The 10,047-nt window shown below is 40.8% G+C and overlaps 1 non-coding gene across 1 annotated transcript; it reads right to left on the bottom strand.

Moving 5' to 3' along the window:
- Window positions 1-1,031: 1,031 nt before the first annotated feature.
- LOC114609182 lies at window positions 1,032-1,133 on the bottom strand. Its single transcript, XR_003709474.1, has one exon. It is a non-coding gene; the product is annotated as a U6 spliceosomal RNA (small nuclear RNA).
- Window positions 1,134-10,047: the final 8,914 nt, after the last annotated feature.

Raw genomic sequence — 10,047 nt, 5'->3', positions numbered from 1 at the left:
GTCCTTCTCTACTCTATAGGAGCCAAGGGAGCCAGGCAGGTAGCCCAGTGGTTAAGAGTACTTGCTGCTCTTGCAGAGGACCCCTATTTAGTCATCAGCATCCATATGATGGCTCGCACTCATCTGAAACTCCAGTTTCAGATCTGGCACCCTCCTCTGACCTTCTCCATCACTAGACATCTTTGTGGTGAACAAAGGCAAAGCACTTGTGCACATAAACTCTAAAACCAACTTTATAGTAGGCCATAGGACCTGCATGTCTCAGAAAGAACACCTACTCTTTCCACACCATGATAACAATGACATATCTGTTCACCAAGTTACACCAGGATCTTCATGGCATGGTCCATCAAAGAAAGAACCTATTTTCAATGCTAAATATACTATATCTTGTCCAAAAAAATTAAGCTGGAGATTTATGTAACTCTTGGTTAAACATACATTTTCTTTCTCCTTTCTGTGTGAAATGAACTTTTATTTTAAAGGAGATGAATTTTTTACTACACCATCCTCTAAGAACCTTATACTATACAAGAGCCTGCATATCAGAATTTCTAAGAGTAAATTACACAATTGCTCTATGTAATAAATAATGCTTGATCTTCACAGATTAAGGAAATACATTTCACTAAATTTAACAAAACACCCCCCCCCCGCAAAATCACATATTCAGTATGTAAGGTTTACCAGATAAATTTCAAATGCAACATGTTTTACAAGAATATGCCAGCTTTTAATGTCTAGAAAATGACTTTATTTTCAGGATTCACAAAATTATGTTCTTCATTCGAGGCCAGCCTGGTCTACAGAGTCAGTTCCAGGACAGCCAGGGCTATACAGAAAACAAGAAAAAAAACAAACAAACCAAAAACATACCAAGGGAAAAAATTGTGTTCTTCAAAAGAAATGTTCACATGTTCTTCCATAGCTTCAGGCTTTCTACACTTGGACAGTCCCATGCCACTCCAGACAAAGCTGACATGGCTGTGCTTGTTTCATTATCATTGCCCTCCTAAAACAAAGTTTAAAATAAAACTATGGAATACTTCACGAACTTCCATGTTATCCTCACCAGGAGCCATGCTAATCTTCTCTGAATTGTTCCAATTTTAGTACATGTGTTGCCCAAGCACATACAATAATGTCTCTTAGCCTGGACAATGTGTGTGTGTGTGTGTGTGTGTGTGTGTGTGTGTGTGTGTGCCTGTGTATGTGACATATATATATATATATATAAAACTTTACTTCATAGTATACTTTGTAGTATACATAGTATACTTCATGCATATATAGTATGCTACATACATATACAATGTGAGAAAACTAGTTGAATTCAGTAATAAGCACATACAAACAGAATAGTCTTAACAAGTGAGTAAGTTCTAGAGAGGAATCCAAAATTCAGCATCCCTGTCAGTGAAGGAAGCTGACCACAATGCAGCATCTTCCAATACTATGCAGTGTTCTGAACAGAAAATCCCTATAAAGACAATTCATGGGCTAGCAGTTAGCCAGGTCTATAGTTAGGATGGGAAGGATGGAGAAAAGGAAGTGACTTAATAAATTAAAGCTTTGTTTTTCAAAGGATAAAAATGTCTCCATTTTTCCTTCTTTACAGTGTTAGGCTTTGAACAGAGAGACTTCTGTGAACACTGCACCATTGAGTCACACCCCCAAGCTTCAGATGATGAAAATATCCTAAATTTAAGACTGTGGTAACGTTTGTATGACAGTGACTACAATAACAATGATTGGCGAGCACATTTGGGATGGGTCCTCTGATGCTCAACTGCCAAACACATGCATGAGTGTGTGTTTGTTACTTTTCTTGCTGTGGTCAAATACCTGACAAGAAACAACTTATGAGAGGAAGGGTTTATTCAACTTACAGTCTGACTGGACACAATCCATTATGCCAAGAAGCTGTGGTAGACTGATTGTAAGATGGCTGGTCACACTCCCTCAGCCGTCAGGGAACCAAAGGGAACAGAATGTAGAGCAAGATGAGATCTCAGACCACTCCCAACACCCTCGTGACCATCGTGGAGCACAACCCCACCAACTAAGAGTTCCAGTACATTCTCCAAAGAGCATCATACGTGAACCTGGGGGAGACATCTCACTAAGATCATAACAGTGAGTCAGTATGACCCAAATGAGGACAGCAGATACTATATCAACCTCTTTTGTTTCCTCTCCTCTTTCTTTGGTCGTGATATTTTACTGCTCTCTATTTGAACATGCTATCTAGCCAAGGATGACCTTGAACCCCTGATCCTTCTTTCTTAGTGTTGAGTTTAAAGCCATGTACTGTCAGACCTAGTTTTATGTGGTGCTGCTGATAGAACATGGAACTTCGTGCATGATAGCCAAGCACTCTACCAACTGAGCCACATCCTCAGCCTACTAATGGCCCTGGATCATATGCAAAACCTGATTAAAACAGACAGGTCCTCCTTGACGAGTATCCTCCTGGATTCTGACCTTAAACCTCTGTCTCCTCCTAGAAAAATTAAATAAGGTATCAAGTTGACTAGGAACCAGGCTCTTAGAAAAAACTTTGCTGCGTCTTGTACAAATCACTTGTGCCAATATATGATGTTGTGATGTGTAGCTAATGAAGATGCACACTAGACAATTCACAAACCTTTCCTGAACATTACCAGATGTTGACGCCTTACGGTTTTCCAGTAGAGCTGGAACACGCAGCTCTACATCAGAATGGATGCTATAGAACAGAATGAGAAGCATTTCCAGCAGTACTGTGTGCTTCTGAGCATCAGGGACACCTGTCCATGCAGACCTGAAAGCATGACTTTCAAAGGTGAACCTGTGCTGAGTAACCACGTTTGGAGTGGCTGAGGAAAAGGAGGTGTCCTAAGGGCTTATCTGATCTCGTGAGTGTACAGATGCCAGACACGTGGTTTCTGTGAATTGCTCAGCCTTTCCCTAATGTCTCCACCCCACATGCAGATCTCTGCCTTCCTCTGTAGAATCTCTTCAGGATGTGGAGCTTAAGGCACTGGTGAGTCACACACTCTCCTGCAGTCTGACTCCCTGTTGCCTTCCATTTTGACTTGACGAAATTGCACAAAGGCACTGATCTCTCTCAACACTGACAAATGGCAAGGTTTTTACAGGCTAAAAGCAATGTTCTTAAGTGAGAAATATAAAAATCACTTTGCCCATTATTTTGTTTGTCTCAAACAGTTAATAATTAAGGGACAGGCCCCAACATTCCAGCTAATTGCCTAAAAAGGTTCTGTTCTTTTCCTTTGAGTTTGCAGGGTTTGCAAACTGCCACCACTAAGAAAAAAAATCTTTTAAGTACTTAGGTGAAAATTGTCAAGGACTTTAGGTAGATGGCTCATTCAAACTGGAATTTGAATTTTTCTAAAGCAGTTTTAGTTTCATAAAATTTACATTTAAAAATAATTCCAAATAACTCTCTTAAATTAGATGAAGTAGAACTAAGAATCAATGCACAGACCTGTTCAAGTTCCTGGAGCTGGATATTGATACAACTATAGTTAGAGGATTCCAGGTCCTCCTACAACATAGCCACATCTTTTCCAGGATTCAGGCAGTCAGAAGAGAGAAGGGTGGGGACTTGGCAGACGGAGAAGATCAGATAACATCTCTAGTCAGAATACCATGAGAAAGACTAACCTTCTCCCCACACAGAAAACACGGGCTTCCTGGCAGCTGAAAAAAAAAAGCTGGGAAACAGAGCTTCTCTACCTACAGCTGCAACATGAGGGTTGGACACCAAAACCCAGAGCCTGCTGTGTCAGGACAGACAAGGCCCAAATGACTCATGACAGTCCTAAGTAGTTGCAATTACATTTCTTAGAATTGCTCTCTCATATCAAAATAATAGTAGAAATTATATGCAGTTATATTTTATATTCAAATGTATATTTATCCCTGCAGGGTCATGTAATATAGAAGAAATAAAGAATTCCAAGGAAGCGATATCTGCTCCTCTGCATCAGTGCTGCGTCCGGACCATCCTTAGCTCTGCTTGGAAAATTCAAGTTTCTGTCAGCTGAAGTTATCTCAACCAATTTTGCTATGAGCTATTTCTGACATTGCTAATATGTGTTTCTACAGAACACTTTCACAGGCCAGAGGGCAGCTGAGGGAGTCCCACAGCTTCTAGGAAGACAGTAGTTCTTAGTCTGAATAAGGAAAATTGAGATTGCTCATTAGCTCATTAGGTGTAGGGACTACCACTTAATGGAAGAATTTCTCAGAAGCAGAAGAGAACTTTTTATGGAGAGTCAAACAAGGCAAGTGATGCTGGAGCAGCTGGCTGCAGTTTTCAGTGAGAAGCATACAGCCCAGCCTCTCCAGTCTCTATTGGATAGGTTACTGAACTTGCCTACAAAATAGGATGAGCCATAGAAACTCTATAGGTGGTTGTGTGCATTCAATGGTATAAGTACACAATTGTCCCTAGCCTGTCACATGCATGGACTGCATCTTCCCATAACCAATAGCTTCCTTCTTCTCCTTCTTGTTCCCTCTAGTCCACCCCGCTTTCATAAAAAAGTGTGTGTATACGTGTGCACATGCTCACGTGTGCCACAACACACATGCGGAGGTCAGAAGACAACTCTGTGAAGTCTGTTCTCTCCATCCACCTTCATGTGGGTTCCAGGGATTGAACTCAGGTCACCCGGCTTAAGCAGCAAGCACCTTTATCCACTGAGTCATCTCATAACCTCAAGTCCTTTCTTTTTCTTAAGGAAATCAACTCAAAGTTCTGGTTGTACAGTTGAAGAGGGAAGATATACCACAAACAGACCACTGGGGCCATCTGAATTATAAGAAGGGTAGGCCTGAACTGCAGTTGGGAACTTTGCTTCCCAGGGAGGTGAGGAAGTCAACTCCCCAGTGGTCAGGTCTTGATTTAGTCTGTGGTCCAACAGTGTCAATATCACCTGGACCATCTAGTATGGCTTTCTTGAGGTAGGACCCGTAGATCTGGGGTTCCAGCATTTTCCAGGTAATTCTTTTGCTCAGTCAAGTTTGAGAAGTGCCACATAAGAGAAGATAACACCAAATCTGACAGGACAGCAAGGCACTGGCCCAGACAGCAATGTATTGCTCAAGGGCTCAAGTCAAAGAGATTTTAGGGAGAGGTGAAACAGTGAAAGCCTCTGGGGAGAACATTCAGGAACCACGAGGGCATAAGTGTCACAACATTTCCATTCAGTCAGTCGACATGAACCCACATGCTGTTCATTCATCTTCCAACAAGAAATGAGCCAGGGAGCTCATAAGAAATGAGCTGGGCAGGCTGGTTCTCAAATAGGAAGGGATCTGCTGTAAAAGCCTTAGGCTTTTGTGATAGCAAGAGAAAAAAGAGATGGGAAGACAGCATATTACCAATCCTGGGAAGAAAGGAACGCAGGAACAGAAGCGAGCAGTCCAAGTCCCAGGGGGTTAGGAAAGAGAAGGAAAATCCAAGAGCTAGACGTGGGGTTGAGACATGCTCCATCAAGCTTGCACTGGCAGAAGGCCCAGCAGGGAGCCTCCCTCTCAGAAGCTAACATCTGCCTTTCTTCACGTCTCTGCAACACTCTGGATGACCTGCTAGAGAGTGGTTTCAGCATCACAAGGATCAGGACACAGGATGCTTACAAAATTCAGTGACATGTGTAAACACTGACCTAGCTACTTCCTTGAGGTTAGCAGGCCAGTTTCATTTTACTGGCCAACTCTGTCACTTTAGCGAACCACTACAATTTATTAAGAGTATGTGAACTATAGATGCACAACTATTTATGTTGTTAAGAATATTATACACATATAATATATTTAAGTATACATATATATACTTAAAACAAGTCGAAAATGTATTATACTATACTATGTGTGTGTAATAGAAATTATGCATGTAAAACTGGAAAGTTTTTCAGTTAAAATCTTTTTCTGTGTACTTATAAAAATTTTTGTATCAATAGAAGAAATTTATACTAATGAAACATTGATTATGTATCAAAATAAATTTTGTACCAAAGTAAGAAATTATGATTTCAACTAGTAACAATTATAAAGACTTCTACCAAATGAAATTATGGCTATACAATCAATTCTAGCTATTTCCTCCCTGTTCCAATTATGACCATTTCTAAATCCCTAGAAGGGCAGCTTAGAATAACCACCTCCAGCCCCAAAGCCCAGGGACAACAACTCTTCATAACTTCTTCAAGATGAATATGGGTATTGAGATATTTTTGAAGGGGGCGAGGGTAGGGAAAATGGGGAGTTGATTGGCCTTAAGAAGGCCACACCAACAATTGTTTTAGTCTCTGATGTCTGTGTCCTGACTGGATCCAGTTGAAAGTCCAAGACATCAGGACAGCATGTCTGACGATGAGGCTCACCAAGGCTGTATATTCTGTAGTATATAAATCTCAAAACAAAATTTTAGTATCATCAAGATAACTTTTTTGTTTGTTTCTCTGGAATCTATTTCTCAGGGGGGTCTCCCTTTATCAAATCTGATCCATATTACTCTGGAAGTTGTATAAACACTGATCACCTTTTCTAAAAACTCAAAGACAAAACCTTTCTACCAAATCAGCATATCCTTGAGCCAGTAACCAGAAAAACCTTTATTTTGACCTCTCTCTCAGAGGAATAATATAACCATAAAACTCAAAATCACATCCATTTTGAAAATTAAAACACTCCAAAACAAATGAAGATTCTTGTGGAGTCCATGTTAGACAGAATTTGAGTATCCTGTGAGGCATATTAGAACAATATATCTTTATATCATCTTTAAAACAACTGATTCACACATCTATCTGTACCTGCTTATAAGCAGGCAGCTAGTCAAAGTGAGAGTTAAACCCAGAATTCCCATGGGGCCCATGTTAGACAGAATTTGAGTAGCCTATAAGACATAATAGAGCAATATATCTTTATACCATCTTTAAAATAATTAATTCAAACTTTCACTAATTTCTGTCTATAGGAAGCAAGTAGTTTTTACTTGTGAAGCTCTCTGACTAGAGCAGCCATCTTGTTATACCATCTATCTGTTTGGCTCTCTGCCTGGAGCCACAGACATTTATAATTAATATCTGTTATAATATCTATCTATGCCAGGCAGTGGTGGCGCACGCCTTTAATCCCAGCACTTGGGAGGCAGAGGCAGGCATATTTCTGAGTTCGAGGCCAGCCTGGTCTACAGAGTGAGTTCCAGGACAGCAAGGGCTACACAGAGAAACCCTGTCTTGAAAAACAAAAAACAAACACACAAAAAACAAAAACAAACAAGCAAAAAACAACAACAAAAATATCTATCTGTTATGCTCTCTACCTGGTGCAACAGACTTCTATTAATTAACACCTGATCATAGCAGATAATTATCACTGCTCTCTCTACGTGGAGTCAGTGACTAATTTTTCCCTTTCCTAGTTCTGAACCTTGGGTGAAATTCATGACTTGTTTCAGACAAAATATGTATATAAATCTATCCTAAAAGCAAATAATCCCAGTTTTATAAATTCACAGTTCAATTAATCCCTGCCCCAAGGAGTAAGCCTTGTCATTCTCTGGCTTTTTGACTCAGAGCAGCCATCTTTTCTCTTTCCACAGCAGGGGACCTCAAAACCCTCTTTCTCTGTTTCAAGGTTCCACTTGTCCAAGTGTTATCCAGCTACTCACTTAAAAAAATAAAACTCTAACTCTCGGGCTAATAATCTTAAATTTCTAGTAGATTCTTGCCCAACACGTTGGTTCACCACCTGTTGTGGGAAATATTAAAGAAAAAAAAAGCAAGTTCCCACTCTACGCCGGGCACCAGTGAGTCACATGGCACCAGCGGGGTGTTCTCATCTCAGTAGACTCTCTGTCCTGAAGCTCCTGAAATCTCTCCACCCAGCTCACTAAGTTCCCACTGGTGGGTCACTACCATGCCAGCCCCATGATTCAAAACCCCAACGGCCTCTATGGTACACATCAGGCAACCCCACACTTTGCCATCATACCTTTCTCTCTGGAACTCAGTAGAACCACGTCAAGAAGGAAAACACCACACAAACTTAGTTCAGAAACAATGGTAATTCAATCTCTGGGTGCAGCAACTAGAATCCTAATCTTGTATCTATATTAAATCTAAATCCTCTGGTGGTAAATTCTGGCAGATCTGCCATAGAAACTGGGGAACACTAGTACCTACATCTTGTCCTCCTCAGTTAAAATCTTAATGTCATGCCTTATAGAGAATTTAACCAGTTACTGATCCAACAGGATTCTATTTGTGGTAAGGGCTGTTTGAACTCATTTCCACCTTAAATTCATGTCAAGGATCTAGATCTGATCTGGACTTTAATCTATCAAATATCTGAAGTAAACTTAAGTCCTGTGTGCTCTTTTTCAAGACCTACTGTGTCAGTCGTGTTTCTGTGGCTGTGAGAGACCCATGACCAAAGACAACTCAAACAAGAGAGGATTTATTTTGGTTTATGTTTCCAGAGTGTCCATGACATGGAGCAGAGGTACAGCGGCAAGCCACAGGCATGACAACAGGAGCAGAAAGGTGAGAACGCACATCTTCAAATACAGACACATAGCAGAAAAAGCAAAGTGAAAGTGGGAGAGGTTTTCCCCTCTTAAAGCCGACCCCCAGTGGTAACTTTCTTCAGCTAGGTGACACCTCTGAAACCTCAAACAGTGCCACAAACAGGAATCAAGAATTCAAATACCAAAGACTACAGAGGACATACTCCTTAAAAACAGCATACCTACTAAGGCTGTAAGTTTGTTTCATCTCCTTTGCCTGCATCATGTTCATTTGGCTGCCTTCCTCCCTGTGTTTTATTGTGTACCTACTATGCATCCATCTCAATGTGAGACCCTGTGAAAAACTCTTCCTTCAAGAGAACACCAATGTGCTGAAACAAGACTCTCAACTCCCTTCCTAGGTTCTGAGACTTGATAAGAATTAAAAACTCAATAAAAAGATTGGCAAGGAAAACATGGCCTAAAAATAGAGAATCAAGAGTCAGATGGAAGACAAGTTCTGAGAATCCAGTAGGGGAATAATACATTTTATGTAATGGGGACAGAAAAATAAAGAGGAAATCCACAATTAGAAATTTGAGAAAACTTCCTAGAACTGAGGTCATGTGTAAATGTGGTGCATGAGCCACCAGAACTGAGCCACGTAGACATGTCACAGGGCCATTCCAGAAGTTCAACACAAGGATGCCACCAAGCTCTGTCCCTAGAGAGGAGTGCAAGAGGCAGAACACAAACAACCAGAGGAAAAATAATGAGAGCAGATGCTCAAGATACTGTTGCCTTGACTTACCAGGGATGGACAGCACCTGAGCTGGGAGTCAAAATAAACTCTTCCTCCCTTAAGCTGTTTCCACCTTTGCAAAAGGAGGAGAGACTAAGACTATAGCCAAGGAATTCAGATGCAAACAGTGATAACTACAACTGTAAAAATGCAAACTGAAAATAAGGCAACTCAGAGAGAACAGAAAGTCATTCAAGAAAGAGAAAAATAGACTGTATTTGGTCCACGCATAAGTAAAACACAAGAGATGATACTGTGGATTAAATGGATGTCCAAGAAGTTTATGCAGTGAAAACTAAATTCCCAATATAGTGGAACTGTGGAACCTTTAAGAGGTGACCATGTAGAGGAATCAGTGTCTTTTTCCCAGGATTAGATCTGTTCTTTGGAGAGTGGACATTCCTGAGAGGTATTCTCTCCCACTATATGCAGTTCCCTTCTTGCCCTGTGTCATGGGTGGAACTGTGCAAGGCCCTTTCAGGTGCTGTGTTCTTAGACTTCTGAGCCTTCAGAACTGTGAGCCAAAGTCAATCAGCCAACCATCCTCTAACACTTACGTTTCAGGGACAGGAAACAGATGAAGATACTGGTCTATGATACAACCAAAATAATTCAATTAGGATGTCAGAGATTGGAAAGAAGTGTGTGCATGTGTGTGAGTGCATACATGCACGTGTGTGTGTGTGTGTGTGTGTGTGTGTGTGTGTGTGTGTGTGTGTGT

The sequence above is a fragment of the Grammomys surdaster genome, unplaced genomic scaffold (genome assembly GCF_004785775.1).
Source record: "Grammomys surdaster isolate TR1022 unplaced genomic scaffold, NIH_TR_1.0 125947, whole genome shotgun sequence".
Taxonomy (NCBI): Eukaryota; Metazoa; Chordata; class Mammalia; order Rodentia; family Muridae; genus Grammomys; species Grammomys surdaster.
Note: the sequence above shows the minus strand (reverse complement) of the source record. Positions and strands in the feature narration are given on the sequence as shown.